This window comes from Manis pentadactyla, chromosome 17 (genome assembly GCF_030020395.1).
Source record: "Manis pentadactyla isolate mManPen7 chromosome 17, mManPen7.hap1, whole genome shotgun sequence".
NCBI classification, from domain to species: Eukaryota; Metazoa; Chordata; class Mammalia; order Pholidota; family Manidae; genus Manis; species Manis pentadactyla.
Window position 1 is genome coordinate 16,301,011 of NC_080035.1, and position 18,251 is coordinate 16,319,261.

An 18,251-nucleotide genomic window follows, 5' to 3' on the forward strand; every position below is an offset into this window, starting at 1 on the left:
TATTATATACAAAAAATTTTTGTATATAAAATTTTAAGAATATAAGGTCTCAGAGTGAAATATTTCAAAACATTCAAGGAAATAAGTCACCATGGTTTGCAATCAGCAGTAATAATAGATAACAGAATCCTATCTGCTAAGAGATCACTTGCAGAAAGTATCAGTTCCATAATAAAATATACATTTAATATAATTGTCTTAGTCTGCTTAAGCTGCTATAACAATATATTGCAGACTGGTGGCTTATCAATGATGGAAGTTTATTTCTCACCGTTCTGGAGGGTAAAAGTCCAAGATCAAGTGTCTAGTAAGAGTCCACTTTCTGGTTCCTTGATAACATGATGGCTAGGCAGCTCTGTGGCATGCTAAATGAGTGTCAATCTAATTCTCGAATCTAATCATCCTTATGATTTAATCACCCCTCAAAGGCCCCATCTCCCATTACTCCCATTGCCATCATGTTTGGGTTTCAGAATATAAACATATGAATTTGGGAAGGGCACAAATGCTGAGACCATAGCAATGATAAAATAAATTAAAAAATATATTGAACAGAACAGTTTGGAGTAAGATTATTAATATGGCTGAAAAGATTTGAAGAATGATCACGTAGAACTCCTAGCAATAAAAAATAATGTATTAAATGAAACAGTTAATCAACAGTTTTATCAGCAATTTAGCCACAGCTGAAGGTTTAGTGAAAAAATTAATCAGAATATAGCATACAGAGAAAAAGAGCTAGAAGTGGTTAAAGATAAGGGAAATGGTTAAACATTGTCCAGAAATTATTGACAATGAAGTATTTCTATCCTTAGATTCTAAATAGGGTCTGCAACTCATACCTAGACTCGTAGTGAATTTGAAAAGTTCCAAATACAAAGGGAAGATCTTTTCAGCAGAAGAGAAAATAAAACAGATCATCTTTGAGGGAGAGAAATTTTGATTGAAAGAGGAGTTCTAGATAATAATAAAACCAGAAGATGGTGAGAAGATATTTTCAATATGTTCAGATAATATAAATGTTTATCTAAAATTGTATAAATAGTGAAAATACCTTTCAAAATGGAAGTACAAAAGGAGATGATTTCAGATAAATAAATCTAAGAAATTTTACCACCAACAGACCCTCATTAAAGGCTACTCTAATGCATGTACTTTCAACAAAAAGAAAATTATTGCATATCCAAGCAAAAATCATGGGCAAAGAAAGTAATAAATATATGGCTGAGGAAGCATTAATTATAAGAAGCAAAAATAATGAAATTTTTTGAAGTTTTAAGAGGCGTATATCAAAAATATGAGACAATTATAATCTATAAGTGAGGAGAAGGGTGATTGATATTGAAGTGTATTATACTGTTCAGGAGGAAGGTAATAACATTGATTAATTTTCTGTCCTGGTAAGTTGGAATAGAGTATATAATTTCCAAACTAGTAAAGGAAAAATTGACAGAATACCTTGCTCTAGTAAAAAAGCAATCTTTGAATAGACACTGGTTTAAAAAGACATTTTCCTTTTTAAGATTATATCTTGAAAATTAAGGAAAAATAAAAATGGAAGGGAAATCTGACCACCAACTCAGGGTGCTGACAAAGTTGGAAAGTTTCCCCAAGACTTTATAACCGTGGGAATGTATTTCACATCATCTGGGGATTTATATTTGCATTACTTGCATGATCCAGGAGCTTACTAGGCAGGGTAATATTGTAGACTGGCCTTCACCTACTAGTATCGCTAGTTGATGCTTTTGCTCTGTGTCATGGAATTGGTCTGCATGTGCAGCATCTTAACTCGGGCTGCACAGTATTTTCAATAAAGATGGTGAGCTCACAATCCAAAATCACAGATAGTGAGAAAGAAGGCTTCACCAGAGAAGACTTAGCTGAAACAACAAGTGGTAGTAATAGTCCATGAAAAAAAAATATAGTAGATAATTTCAGAACAACATTTAAAAGGGTATGCTAAAAATCACTGACAACAGGAGACTGCCCTCCACAGGATGGCCAAATGGGAGGCTCCAAATTCTGTTGCCCCAGAAACCCACTTAGCAAAAGTAAATGGTCCAAAAAGACTTTATGAAAGCTCCAGTAAGTAGTTAGAAAGTTTCCATACTCTAGGAAAGCTCAAGGCCAAGAGCAGCCACATTGAAATGAGTAAGAAAAGCCAGTTCATTTCAATTGCATCAGCCTCTTCATAAGCCAGCATAGTTAACTGAACAAAAAATCATCAATTATATATGATATTATATGTGTCAGTTTTATGTGTATTTCTCAGTATGTGTTATACTCCAACAAAACAGTATGTATGTATTAGTTTGCTCCAGTATAATAGTATATGTATATCTATCTTCTATCAATATCTATCTATCTACCTATCTTTATTTATCTATCATCTATGTTAAAAAAGAGGATAAAATAAAAACGTGACCAGAGAAAAAGTATACGACCCACGTACTTTAGTTGAAAAAAAAAACAATAAAATATATCTCAGTAAGAATATTATACTTAAAAGGAAGGCATGAGATGCAAGAAATAGTAGGCAATTGTTAAAACATGATGGATAAATCTATGTGAGCACTGGTCGTTTATGTTCAGACTGTGGAGCAAAGAAAGGGCAACAATACTACTGAGCAATACTCGCATATACAACAGCAGGAAGTCAAGAGAACTGAATCTGTCCTAAGCTAAGCCACCGACTGCACCCCACTGCACCTGTTCATTGCTCCTGACCCTGACTTAGAATCTCATCTGTGCTCTCTGCTCCGCTGAGCTCCTTTGGCTTCCCAGGTTGCCCTTCCTGCGGCCATCTCAGTTACTCCCACCCACTGTCAGCTTCTAGAACCCAAGTCAGAGTCAAGCCCCAGATTCCCCATTCCTCATGCAGTGAGGTGTGCCGGACACAGGATGGTTGTGAATTCTGACTTCTGTGGCAGTCCAGAAATCCCTTCATGCTCTGAAATTTCCCTCTTTAGTGTTGGCACTGATTTTGAGTCCCCTAAAAGTACCAGGGAACATGTCAGGGTCACAAAAAGTAAATCACCTGAGCAGCTGCTCCTTTAGGGGATTTTACTTTGCTGTTTTGTTGCTGTTGTTCCTTAACCTCTGCCAGTTAAGGTATTGATGATGAAGGGGCAATGACTGTACAGCTAAGGAAGATTTTCTTTGTTCTTAGAATAAGACACGCTGCTGAAGTTTGCTCTGCTTCAAATCGCTGGCAAGACAAAATCATTGAAGTATCCTCCCGAGGAGTTGAGGATTCTCCATTCTACACACCCAGATTTTGAGTTATTGATATGGTTAACAGAACAGGTGGTTGAGACTTTGTTGACACTGTTCACTAAGGCATATATCCTTGTACTTTCCAGGGAATATTTGAAAGCCATATGTGAATAATTTTTGGACTTTCAGTCAGTTTGGCTTCGATATGTGTTGCTGTTCCCATCCGTTCATGCAGATATCACGGACTGTCTAGGAAATTATTCTGAGATTTCTTAGCTGCACTCAAGATAAGGTTTTTAAAATGAGAAATGCATTTATTTCATGGGGATATTCATTGCAATCTGGATGCAGTGTTGTCTTAAAGTTCTTGATAGTAAACATTAAGTTAAACCATGCAAAATTGCTATTTGACTATTTTGACCTGTAAAAACAGAAATTATCATATAGAGTTCAGACAAATATATACTTACAAATGTTTTACTCACAAAATAATATCATTGTATCATGACAATTTATGTTTTTTTTCAATATGCCTGAAATATTTTTCTAGCATTATTTCTCAGAAGGTTGTGACCAGTTTTCAGGTGGGGAGACTCTCTGTGGTGTTAACTGATACTGATTGAGAGAGAATGAAATTGAGAGAAAGCTTTTAAAAAATTTCCTCAGAGAATTTTGAAAGCTTTACTACTTATCCCTATGCCTTGACAGAAAGGAAAGACAAAGCCTTGTCTATTTTCTAATAAGCATTAGTATGAATGCACAAATACTTTTATTTTTATAGCCAGTGAATCTGGAAGATGAGAAAAAGAAACATATTAATGGAGCACCTACCATATCCTAGGCACTTTTTACTTTTTACTTTTTATTAGAATTTCTTATCAGAAAAGTAATATAGGGTTACTATGAACAACTTCAAATGTTCCAGAAATATGTAACAGAAAATGAAAGTCCACTTAACCCAGTTCCCAAGGTAACCACTGTTGGCATGTTGTCCTTATTCTCCTGGACTTTTTTTAAATCATATGTGTTTAAAACTATACATCTAAAGTCATCCTGAAAACCAAAATCCAAGCTGTTGATTTGGAATTATATTGATTTTCTCTTTGATCATTGGAGTCCTTCTTTCTTGGTCCAATAGTGAAGTTTAACCCTTTCCCCTCAGAAATAATGTGAAGGCTTGCAGACTTGCCTTCTGAGTAAGATGCAGAGAGCAGGTTCTCTCATCTTATCCCCGTGAGTAGGCATTAGGAACCCCATCCTTGGTGAAGAGACATTAAGGAACTTGCCAGAAGTCACACAGCTAGTTGAACACTGGGGCTTGCTTCACTAAGGAATCTTGAGCGCCATGGATCTACGCTTGCCTTTTCTATATAATAACCAGATTCAAAAGGAAAAGTCTTAGTTGTTCTAGACAGCCAAGTTAGTATTATATTGTCCATTTACATGGTGTGGTTGAATAAAGTTTGTTTTTGCATTTGTGATCAACTAAGAATAGTGGTTGAGTTTCAATTTAAATGTCAACACTTTAGTTTCATTTAAAATGGTCAAACAAAGGGAAAACACAAATGGACCGTATTTTTGTTGGGATAAAGGCAGCACCTGGCACCAATAGAGTAGAAATATTTGTATATAGTTGAAAACTTAGGTCATAACTGGCATATGTTAAAATATTACAAATTATCTTCAGAGGAGAAAAAACTTAATTAAATGCGTTAAGAAAAGACACTTTTGAAATCAGTAATAAAGTAATTGGATGAACAAGTTAAAGTACACAAAGTGATTTATCTAGAGACCCAGAGCTTTGCAACTTCCCCTCTAACTGGTAAAGGTTTTATTTCTGTCTTTTTAAAGGGACATTTAGATTCTCTCTTAACAACCTTAGTGTAAAAAAATGTGAAAAGAGTTATTTGTAAATAAAAATAACTTAATTTGCTTCTGCGCATTTCAGAAACGCCATTCATGCCTGGGTATCTGCATGTTAAGGTGAGAACTAGTTTGATACCTGAGGCCATTACAGAAGAAAAACAGTAACACAATCTAAACCTTCAGAATCAGAAAGCCATAGGAGGCTGCCTAATCATTTGTCTTACAAACAGAACATATGTTCACAGACTGGCGTCTTATAGACCTGAAGGCATCAGCTGCATTTGTCACTAACTCCAACCCAATATTTGTTTTCAATCATTTCTAACCCGAGAGGCCTGGACAATACAAACCCAATTTAAAAGCTAACAAAATTGTTTTCCCCTCTCTGTATTGCAACAAGTTATATGCCTCATATAAAGAGGGAGGCCTTTGCTGTCCCTCTGATCCGGCAGGTCTAGTTTTGTTTTAGCTTTCCAATAATGGCTGAGAAACAGTTGTACCAAGGATCTAGATGTGTAGTTCCTGATGCCCAGTTTGTAGACTCGGCTGGGGTTTCTCCCTGTCTAACTTGGACCATAGTCATTTTTTGATGCAAAAAGAAACCACAAGTGATTTTCCAGACATAAAATTAATGTGTCTGAACGGGTAATGGGATCAGAGCTGTAGCTCCTTCTGAGATGCAGATCAGGCAGGAGATCCCGGGCATGGATTTTGCAGATACGAAAACTCCCAAAGGTCGAAACCCGGGCAGACTACCCAGCCTCTCAGCACCCCATTTTCCCTTCCTTTAAAATGAGGATACCATTATACATCCCGTGGTGTTGTCGTGAGGATCAAACCCATGACTGTAACACACAACGTAACTGCATCGTGTGTGAACGCCCTCCCTCCTCCCTGGATGTCGTCGATTCAATGAGCTTCCACTTGACAAAAATACACCTTTTTTGGTGTCAACCTTTTCCTTCCCTGAGAGGGATGTGAACTAGAATCTCCTGAATTTCAGCCTACCAGGTTTTTGTGCTTGCCAAAATAAATTACAGAGATAGTTTGGCTCTATCTTGAAGATAGAATACTAAGAAACTGGGTCCATCGCTGTCATTTTCCTCTCATCCGTCACAACACAGTAGTTATGAAAAATGAAGCCATAAATTCAATTTAGAGGGCAATTTGCAGCTAATCTTTGGAGTAATTCCAGTGTGAATAATGCAGCAATTTGGATGCATGGTCAGTCAATTCAGCCCTGATTTATTAGTATTTAAGAAATCTTCCTTTCATTAATGATAATTACTAAACAAGAGAAAATAATTTCTCCAAAATTATCTACCTTCATATCAGTGCTTTCAGTTCTGAAAAATGGCTACATTGTTTGCTAAAATTATGATGACAAATACAAGCGGTTGTAATGTTATTTAAAGACACAGGAATTATTTAGAGTTTGAGCAATAATTCTTTGTAGCTCTTGTGTGAAGTGCTCAGGCCTAGGTTTTTCTGATATGACTCCCATTAGAGTTAACATTTTGAATATCTCCACAGAAGGACCCTGGGATTTGTTATTGATTTCCCACATTCCTTACACCTTGCAGGATGTATTAAAATCTAGCTGCAGAAAAAATGACATTTTTGTTCATGTCTAAGAGTCGAGTTTATCTGGGATTTTTTTTCCTAGTTATTAAAACTCTACATTGTGACACATCTAATATACTCTGAGTCAGTGAACTTACATGCATATGTTTAAATATCACATTAAAGTATATGAAGAGCAGTTCTCAGAAGATGTTTACGTTCATTTTCTTCTCTGTATTTCATTACATGGGCTTTAACTGCTATGCTTTTAACTGCACAAACAGGTATTTCAAACACAAAGCAAAATAAAACAGAGAGATGTAATGCATTCTCTTAAAAAGTGGCTTTCATTTCATTCTTAAAAAATAATCTTATTTCCTCTTCTTCCCCTCTCCACTTAGTCTGTTGAAAAGTTAGGGCTATGAATCTTCCAGATTTTGTATTATTCCATTAAGCAGGGACAGTACCTGCGATCCTAAGTGTATAAAATTCCCTTTGGCTTTGGCATTTATTACAGTGAAGTACATAAACAAGAGCTGAGTGATGGGTCCAAGGCTACAGCAGTGAGCCAGGCCGTTGTGAGTGTTACATGACACAAGGTTGGGAGGACGTGCACTGGAAAGGTGCCAGTGTCATGCTGGGCCAGTTGCTCTGTGGATATATGTGGGGAAGTTGGGGTTCCTATGGCCAGGATCCTCATTGAACTTAAACCACTTGATGATGTAACTGGCCTGTTGCTAGGCTACCACTTCCACACCCACAGGCAAAAGCTATTACTGTGCTATATGGAGACGCTATATAGCCCAGTGCTCTGGGTGGAGGCAGAGACACTAGTGCTCAACCTACCACCGGGAGAACAAGCCGGGTAATAAACCCTTTCACCCCAAAGAATGTTGTACTGTTATTTCTTTGGTCACACTGAATCCGTAACGAACTTGCCTGTGGCTAAAACCCATTGGCAAGACCATATGATACTATTCCATTCTATGTGATGTAATCTAAGTTGCAGACTGATCAACATTACCGTGAAGTTTCCCCAGAGGTCATAATTTGTTTAATTTTTATATATAGTAGGTACTCAATAAACACTGAACATAATCAAGGTGTGGAAGAGAGAGAGCTCATTAATATTATATTTACAGTTTGACTTTAAGTGACATGAGTTGACAGTGCTAAGTCCAAATGATTCCTGTAAAAACAAGAGCTTGTTCTGTGGCCATGTGGCACCCACTGAGCTCATTTGCAGAGGGTGGGTATGCTTCCTTCTTGCTGGGAATCATGCTCTTGAATACAGATCCTAACGCTCTCTATCTGAAGAGATAGACGACGCCTGAACTTGAACTTTCCACAAATTTGTTTGTTGACTATATTACTGCAATTCTTTTCTGATTGCTGGCTCTTGACTCTGTAAGACGAGATCTGGGGTTGAGGATAAACCCTGAGTAGTGAAGAGAGGAGGATGTGAATCTTGTACAGCCTACCTTCATTTCCTCCTCCAAATAGCACAGCTTAAAAAAAAAAATCCCCCATACACAATGGCATCTTTATTCTCTTCACTTACATACTGTGAAAATGACATGAAATTCTATCAGAAACCTTGTAAGTGCTGGCCCAATCATGCTTAGTTGTTTACATGCCTGTTTAATTTTTAATTCGTAAGATGTTTCTCCGTTTAGAAAAAAGCACAGTGGTGTTGGCGGTGGTGTTTTGTTTTAACTTTCTGTTGTCCACAAAACAAAACAAACAGCCTGGTGGCCAAAACTTAGGTCAGTTTACACTTTATTTTACATTGGAAGGAAATACTTCTTCGTATTCAATTATATAAGACTTTCAATTATATAAGACTCAGCTGGCTGTGGTGCCGGAGGCTGAAGGTCCCGTACCAGCACAGGGGACGTCAGAAGGTGCAGCTCTCCTGGCCCATCAGAGCCCTGGTAAGGATCTCGGTCTGGCCCAGGCACGTCAGAGGGGCTTTCCCGCCCGGGGTCTGTAGGAAGCGGCTATGTCTTTGTTTGCTTTGGCTGATGTGTTATTTGCATTAACTTCAATCCTTGGGGTATCTGAGTAATTTTGTAAAGTGTTGTTTACTTTACCTGCAATTCTATGAGCTTATTTTATTTGCTTATTTTAGTTTGAATGTGGGGCTTAATATGTCTGTTCTAGTTAGCTATGTTAGGTCCTTTTAGTTCTAGTTAGCTATGTTTAGGTTGTTTGCTTGGTCTAACTATTTAAAGTAGTGGGGTTTTTTTCCCCCTTTCTTGCCATTCTAGTGTCTGTTAAACATATTGCATCACCCCAAAGAATGTTGTACTGTTATTTCTTTGGTCACACTGAATCCATAACGAACTTGCTTGCAGCTGAAACCCATTGGCAAAACAATATGATACTATTGCATTCTATGCAATATAACATTGCATCTTAGGTGTAATTTTTCTGAGTCTCTAGGTAAAATAAGTCCTATTTGCATTGGTTCAAGAAAATACCTGTCCCTTTGTGCTATTCCTAAACATCAGCCCCATTTGGTCAGAGCCAGCTGGGTCATTATTTGTGCTTTCGTAGCATTTTTTATTATGCCTCTGTCATTGTGCTTATTATATGTCTTTAATTTTCTGATTTCCTCTTTCAAACTTCATTGAGTTTACAGACAGGGTGTAATTCAGTTTGGGGCATTAGCAACCCTTAAAATGTGTGATATGTGGTAGGCAATAATGTTTGTTCAACTGAGTTTCAGTCTGGCCTCCCAGCTCCCCGGTGATACCCACTCTGACCCTGTCTGCTTAGTGTGAGGTCTGTGCAATGGGGAAAACATTGCCTGGGAGCTCTTTACAGCTGCAGAAAGGCAAGCTCCTCCCAGACCTATTGAATCAGAATGTATACTTTTCCTGGATCCCCAAGTGATTTCTGAAAGTTAAAGTTTTACAAACAGTGTTATAAATATGTAAGTTACTGTTTCTACAAGTGTGGTCCCTAGACCAGCAGCATTAACAGCCTGTGAGACCTTTTTGAAAAGGTAAGTTCTTAGGTCTGATCTCAGACATCGTGAATCAGGGACTCTGGAGCACAGCAATAGCAGCAAGATGTCCAGGTAATTCTAGTGCGTGCTCAAGTTTGAGAGCCACTGTTCAAAGCATCCTCTTTCCCAGCCTGTCTGGGGAGAGTAAAGAAAATCAACCAACACCTGGTCTGAGCTATGATTAATGCAAAGTAGATCCATGACATCAATTACGAGTGATTAAAATACTTATTTACTTCACATAGCAACTACAGATACGGCCAATAAAGTCAGTGATGCACATCGAGAATGGAAATGGAATTATGTATGAGTAAAATCTAAAAACACATATCCATTTATTTTGAATTAGAAATAATTGCTTAGCCCTGAAAGGAGTATAAGATTCATCTAAAAGTTATTCATTTAGCCAATGAGAATATGGCAGCTGACACAGTTTAAATGATTTCTCCTAAATGAGAGAGAAAAACATCTGGGTCAGTGATTTCTCTAGCTTGCTCTTTGGCCTGTACATCTCTTAATTTTGTTTTTTCTAGCCATCTTATTTTCCCAGAGTGTAGCTATCACTTCTAGAAAAACATCATAAATGGATGGAATTTGGAGACTTTGTAGAGCAGCACCCTTATTTTACAACTGAGGATACTAAGGCATTGGAAACAGTCGGAATGCTTTCATATTATTGTATGGTTGGGACATTCTGGGCAAAAAAAAAAGACATGCCTGTAAATATAGAGAATAATATCTAGATAGTCTAGATCTATTCATCTCTTCTAAGGAGACCCTTAGCGCTAGAGCTGCTTGTCTCTCTTGCGGAACCATCGGCTCTCATTCAGGATAATAAAGCCTCTTGCCTCTGGAGCCAAATGCTTGCCTTCTTTCTTCTCTTCCCAGTGAGAATTTGTTTTAAGAAGATTAAGTCTTTCTCTTTCTTTCTTCTCTGAAGGATGCCAGCTGAGAGGACAGCATGTAGCCTATATAAACTCCCCACTTCATGATTTTGGGATTCCTTTCCTGTGGTGGGAAGAAAAAAAAAAAACCTTTAGGATATATCTGGTTCTCTTTGCATTGCCCTAAAGCAGAAGTATGAGGAGCCATTGTGGATATTGCTCTAAGTAATAATAGTCTGTCGCTGATCCAGAGACATAGGGTGTGTTTTCAAAGTGGTATGAATAAACATAACATAAAAAATATCAGAAGGCCCACAGAGGTGAGGTGACCTGTCTTGCCGGTGGGTTTCTGCACCCGGCTTGTTCTCCCGGCAGTAAGTGGAGCACTAGCGTCTCTGCCTCCACCCAGAGCACTGGGCCGAGCTCTCCCTATAGCACAATAATAGCTTATTGCCTAAAGGTGTGGAAGTGGTAGCCTAGCAACAGGCCAGGTACATAATCAGGTGGTTCAAGTTCAGTGAGGATCCTGGCCATAGGAACCCCAACTTCCCCACATGATCCATCTGAAATTCAGATTATAAATGCTGCAAATGGGAAACCTGTCTTTCTCTACAACTAGTCCTGTTCCCTTGCTTTATCTGTAGCCTACTTTGTCTACTTAACAAAGCAGGTAAGTAGTTAAGCAGATATTTAGGCTGTTTGATTCATACCCTTAACAAGCCTAGTTAATTTAGAAAAATAGCTTTTTATATCTTAAACAATTGATGGGTTTCAAATTATCCCGCTGAATGTGAGATTCAGGTAGACCTAGGTTTTTTCTCTCATCACTGCCACTGTCTGACTTATAAGCCTCATTTTACTTATATATAAGATGGGGATAATATTTGCCTTATATGAGTGTTGTAAGAAATAAATGAGGCAATAAATGGACAACAGTGTAGAGTGTAGTACATTGTAAATTATCGTAAGACTAGTTTTAATCCCTGTTGTTTCAAATAAAGTAACTGAGATCCCAGACTGGTTTCCCAGGGGCCATATAGATAATCAGAGGGAGAGTGAAGAATAGAACCTAATCTTGTGTCCATGGTTCATTGCTATTTTTCTGTAAAAGTCTTTCTCTCAGTACATGACATGCACATAACTAGCCAAGTCATCGTTTGAGTTTGTAGGAGAGGAAAAAGTTTTCCTTGACCTTCTTAGGGTCCCCTGGCTGTGTCTAAAAAATTAAGCTGACAAAGATTAACAAGACAAAAGCATACAAATGTAATACAAAAGTTTTACATGATATGGGAAACTTGAAAAATAAATGGCCTAAATAAACAATTAAATCCAAGGATTTTTAGGCTAGGATTGACAAAGAATAAACAGTCATGGAGAAATACGGGGCAAAGAGTCTAGGGTAAGAGTAGTAGATGGGGGTAGGAGAACTGAGTACTTCCTGTTCGTTCAGATCTTCTTGGTGTCCCTCTGAGCTAGAGATAAGGAGCTCCTTTCCTCTGGGTGTAGGGAGGGCACCTCTCGCAGGAGGGTCCTTTGACCTGCTACAGGGGAGAAGCGGGGGGAGCTCAGATAACCTTCCTGCTTCTGCTATTTTCCCAAACTTCTTCAGCCTAAAATATTCAGTATATCAAGGTGCCATATTTTGGGGTAGTGTGTTCTGAACCCCATCAGGTTCTAATAATATATTAGAATAATGGAGAGGGATGTTTAGAAGAATTATGGTCCAGGAGTACATATATAAATGAGGTAGACAGGACAGAGAAGATGGGTCTTGGCATCTCAGCTAGGGCTAGGGAGGTACTCATAAAGAGATGAGGAAACGAAAGTGACAATAAAGGCTGTGCTGCTTACTAAACTAAAATTTCCTTTTGCCTAAAATTGAGATTTGACTATTGGCCTTAGAGGCTCCATTTTAATTCTGGAAGAATAGGCTGAATCTCATTAAGTTGTTATTTAACAAGGTGCATCCATATTTTCTGTACTCTAAAAATTGGAAGAAAGCTCCTCAGATGGTAGATTTTTCTCATGATTTAAGGTATTAGAGTAGAAACTTCCTATCCAATTCTGTTTTTAGCTGACTAATCCAACATGATAGCTAGTAACTGAATAGTGGGGTGAGGATTTAATAACGGATGTAACTGTTGAATCACTGTGCTGTATAGTTGAAGCCAATATATTGTATGTCAACTATATTTCAATAAAAAACAAAAACAATAAAAAATGTCATTAAAATATCTACAAATACCTTGAATTTTAATTTTCAACATACATATTTATTCCCTCATTTGAGTAAAAGGACAAGGCCTGCTCTTTGTTTTGTTCTTACTTATCCTGCAAAAACCATGCTCATATAGCCAATATTAATGATTTTGAGTTTGGATTTTCTCTTTTTATAGTGCAATGGAAACTTAGAAACACTTGATACAATCTAAGGGTAGATCTTTCTGTACTTTTATAATGATTAGTCTATTATAATAGCTTCACCCACACCTAATTGGCAGTATTATTTTTTAAAAAGTAGCTCACCTTTTTGGGAATTTTTCAAAGCATTTATAATACCACAAAGCAAAAGATTTCTATTTTATTCTCATATTTCATCAGCTCATATTTTATAAAATTACACAGTTAAAATTCCATAAATATGTTCAAAAACAAAAGTAATGGACTCCTAGTAAATAAAATTAAAGGAGAAAGGACAGTCATGTGCACTGGTATATAGGAGAGACAAGAGAAAGATGACTATGATTAACTTAGTCACTTATGTTTCCTTGGGATTTAATGAAAAGCCATCCATTTTTTTTAACACAAATTCTCACATGTGATCAGTGTCAAATTCTAAATATGCCAAATTTTAAGAGTTCTGACATTTTAGGCTGGTAATCTTAGAAACACAGGATTTGCAAACCTCTGCCATCAACCTCTTGTGTTCTTTTGAAAATGACTGAACTTTGGTTTTTGAAAAAGTTTTCACTGAACATTGGTTCTAAAACATATATAATTTTGCTTATGTGCTAGTCAATTTAAGGAATAACCAAAATTAATGCCACACATCAACAAATGATTGTTTTGTACTACCAAATTCACATGTTAAAACATCTTCCCTGGCAGTGATTTGAATCCTCCTCAAACTAGGTTGGTTACTCTCACGTTTACTTTTTAAAATGTCTTCAGTTTTAAATCATGTAACTATAGAGATAACATCCATTTCATAAAAGCATTGAGATGATTAATCAATGATTTCTAAGTGTGCCACAGATAGAAATTGCAGAGCTCAGTGATGAAAATTATAAATTATAATTGTCTTCACCCTTCACCTTTTGGAAACAAATTTGAAGTGCCAGGTGGGTTAATTTTGATAGCTGATTAATAGAAATGGAAAATATAGTCTCCAAAAGTATCCACAAGATCATTCTAAAGTGCTTAAAAAAAAACTATAGATTTATTCATTTGTAAGAAAAACGTTACAGAATGATTATATGTGATTTGCATCCAAAAGAGTGAGATACCAGGAGAAACTTGCTGGAAGATTTTCGCTGTTGAGTTGTGTAACCTGTGAAGTCTAGCCAAAGAAAGAGTATTTCAACTCGGTTTGGCATTGTCTAGAAAACACTAAAAACAGAAGTTTAAAATTGGTCCATTGACTCCCTTATAATAAATAGGAAGGTAAATAGGTCACTGAAAAGAGCTTGGAACAAAATCCTTAAAGGAAAGTCCAAACTGAATTGGATGCAAAGTAGATACCATGAGGAGACCACTCAAGGAGGTCCTAATTATTATTCAGAGGGCAACATTGTTGAGAAATGGGAGTTTTAAAATCTTTTACCTAAGGCCTAGATACACTGTCTATGTCTCTTAAAATAGATTTGGGAAAGGATTTTGAAACTGCCTTCAGGCAGTATAGGTGCCCTGTGTTGTGTATCCTGTTGACATTTAAAGCAAGTCTAAGTCAATCCTGCAAGAGTTTTGCTAATAAACTCTTCACCAAATGAAAGCCCACAGGTGAGCAGAAAGCTGTAGCAGTTGAAGGAGGCGTCTGGGTGTGCGGAAGGTGTGAGGTTGAGTGCTATGTAAACACACCATGTATAGATAAAAGGATATTAATATATTCATGTTATTTGTATATATGTTTTAGATTACTTTGTCTCCTTGTTTCTAAGATTTTTGGAAACCTAAATCTAATTACTTCTCACCATGATAAGCCCCCTGTTCTGTGTAAAGCAGGCAGTCAATTATTTTTCTTGCAAATTTCAGGGGTTTTAAAAAATGTTTCTCACTGTAACCACATCCTACTTTTCTTGTTGCTATCATTATAGGTAAACAAATAGGAAAGAAAAATTAGGGTAGACTTTTCACTTTTGAGAATTTGGAAGAACTTTCAGTTATTTAAGAGATTCTCTTTCATCCAATACTCTGACACAATTTCTCCCATGAAAAAATTTGAATTTTGTGTATGTGTGAGAACTAGGTCCCCGAAAGGTTTGAAGGGTAACTTTTCTTAGTGCTATGTTGTCAGCAGTTCTGTTGATCTTCACCAAAATGACAGCAAGCGCGCAGGTGAGGAGAAAGCTGCAACAGAGTTGAAGTGCATTTGAATCTTCGGGAGGTGAGCTGGCAGGAGAGATGCCACGAAGGCACTAGGAGCTAAAGGGACGACTGATGGGGCTCTAGTCTCGACCATAAACTTGGTGGAAGCCGAAGTGACTGGAGGCAGCAGTGGCTTAAGCATTTGTGATTTATAAGCAGAGCCTGCAGCGTGTTGGCAGCACACGGTCCTAGTGGAAGAGGTGAAGGGGGAGGGTTGAGAGAGGGGTGATAATGGAGGAAATTTGTAGAGGAAAGGAAGGAAGGCTGTCTGAGAACGATGTGATCTCCGGCACAGGTTGCCTCTACCCTGGGCTGTGTCCGAAGGGCTCCGGTATCGTTTTCATCAATAGAAATGAGTCTACTACAGAGTGTCAAGATGCACAGATTAAGAGGTTTTAAACACGGCTTTTTCAGTGGTTCTGCTGGCTTCCTTGTGTAGGGACAAATACTATTACCAAATTCAACTATTTACATTGTTTATAGCCTTTCTTTTCTCCTCACCTCTTCCCCTGCCACCATTACTCACTTTGTCCATCTCTATGACTAGAAGGACTGAAAACAGTCTTCGTCTTCTTAGCTGGATGTGAAGAAGATTGAGCCAAAAGCTGATTTCTGCTTCAAAGCTGGGTTTCTTCTTTGGCCACAGTCTGATGCATAGTCAGCTACATGTTTGGAGATAAAAGCTTTTCTCTCATTTCCAATTAGATAAGAGAAAGGAAGCATGTTGAATGCAAACCATTCACTCACTATCTTTTGTGAGCACCTACAGAAGCAATGACCAGTGAATATAAAAATATGCAAGATTCCCCTACATCTGACTTCTTGATTTTGTATATCCCTTTATCTCTTTCTAATAATTAGTAAATAAAGAGAGGGCTTGCACAGAAAGAGCAGGTAGCAGAGGAGATTCTTTATAGGGTTTTATTCTCTAACTGTCCTGGAGCCACACTTCCTTCTCCCCCTGACTGGAAAATGCTCAGACCCAGTGCCCTGGAGAAGTGGTCAGTTGGCATCTGGGAATAGTCTTTTATTAAAAGATTGAGAAAAACACAAAATATGCTATTCTGGGACACTTTGTAACTAACTTATCACTACTCAAGATATACATGGTAAAGTTGTTAATAACTTCAATTTGTTTTTTATTTCTCTAAATAAACTTTTTGTCAAATATGAAATGGGAGAAATAGATCTGGTTGCAAAGATTGCTCATAGTTTCTGTGTGAAGAGTATAAAAACTTCTGTAAAAACAATCTTAATCTATTGGGAGGGTAAAATGCCTCTGCTCTATGGTATAACCAAAGCTGCATAAAAAAAATAATACATTAATGCAATTTTTAAGGAGTGTTTCAGAACCAAAGGTCTGAAGAAATTCACACAGTAATTACTCTTGTCATGTCATCTTCTTGACTGGTTTCCCTCTAAGGTCCTATAGAATTTTTTTTTCTCTTTTTTCTTTCACCAATGAAGAATTTTTATTTAGGGGGTCTTGCTTTTTATCGCGATTATGAGGCTTTCACATTTTGTGAATACTGTTATGTTCTCTGAAGTCAGGTACTCTCTTGGCATAACTTAATTATAGACTTTAAGATATCATACTGTTTACCATCTATCTTCACCGATAGACAGTGAACTTGATTTGGTTTCACATCAAGCACAGAGCCTGGCACAAGGGCAGTGGTTGTGAATCCTTTGGTAAATGGACAACAATGTTATTTGCCAGAGTTCTAGAAATATTCATGGGCTACAAACAATTTTAAAATCTTTCAGTATAGGAGCCCATGTGTAACAACACAATTTTTTCCCTTAGAGCTACAATTTTGTTGGCTTAATGATAAATGTTTATTGGTGATGATGTAGATGATATAGTCATCAGGATGAACAATGAAGCCCAGACCTCCTTGAAGAGAAGGATGGATAATAAGCTTCTGTTTCCCATTGAATTACATATTGTGCAAACATAGAACAAGTATTTATATGAACAGGAAAACAATTTCTTTTGTTTAGACAGGTTAAAATAAGATTTCCTTCATGGTGGAGATACAGTCATTGCTCTAGGTAGAGTGCATAATGCCCTTGTTTTACAGCCTTAAGGAAATCATGCTTTGTTGTTGATTTTTGTCTTTTTGAGATTTTTTGGTGGGAGGGGCGGGGTCATGCTTTTTATTTCATTTGCATTTCTAAAGCGATTCTTTACTTCAGGAGCTCAAATTGATTCACTTGAGTAGCCTACCAAATCTTCCATGGTGCTTATATTGTTTTGTGACACGTATTTTTTTTGTCCCCATACTAGGAGAATGCTTTATCACAAATCCATGGTGGTTATTAATAGGTTGCTGGGCTAACTGGGCATTTCATACTTTTATTTTTCCATAAAGTAGGATAACGTTTAGTCATTGTTTCTCTGCTTATGTAATTGCTGTGCTTAAAGTAACACTTTTGTTTACAGGTTTTATATTTGTGAGTTTATCCATTAAACATATTTGGAACAGGTAATGGGTATTGAACTATGATTTGTACATCCTTCATACCCTGTTGATTTTGACATAAATCAAGATTTCATTTCCTCATTTTATGAGCAAGATAAAAATCTGATTTACAAAAAAAAAAAGCAAAACAAAGCAAAAACAATTTATACATGGCATTCTTTCTGTTATACCAGTAAGCTTTCCAAACAGTTCTTAAGATATTAGAGCAACTAGCCTACAAAAGCATGCTGGGAATTGCATGCTGTCATGGTTTCAAGCAATCTAAGGCTCATGCTTAACTTTTTTATTCCTATTGTCAACAGATAGTGAGCATATTCAAGAAATGTTTGATGGGAAAAAGAGAATGCAGCCTGGAATAAATGATTCTGTAACGAAGTGCATTGTAGTTTTTTGTCTTAAATTCTCTTCATTTGTATTTATAGACATATGAAGTTTATTGAGTAATAAAATAATAATTTTGGACAGCTATTATATGCTAGGCAGTGTGTTAAGTGCCATGTATCATTTCCTTAATCTTTCCATTTTATGAGGTCACTTTCCCATTAATAAGATGAGGACAATGAGGGAGGAAGTATATCTGGAGTCCTTTAAAAGCAGAAGGGTTTTCTCCACTTGAGAGGATTCAGTGTGGCTCTG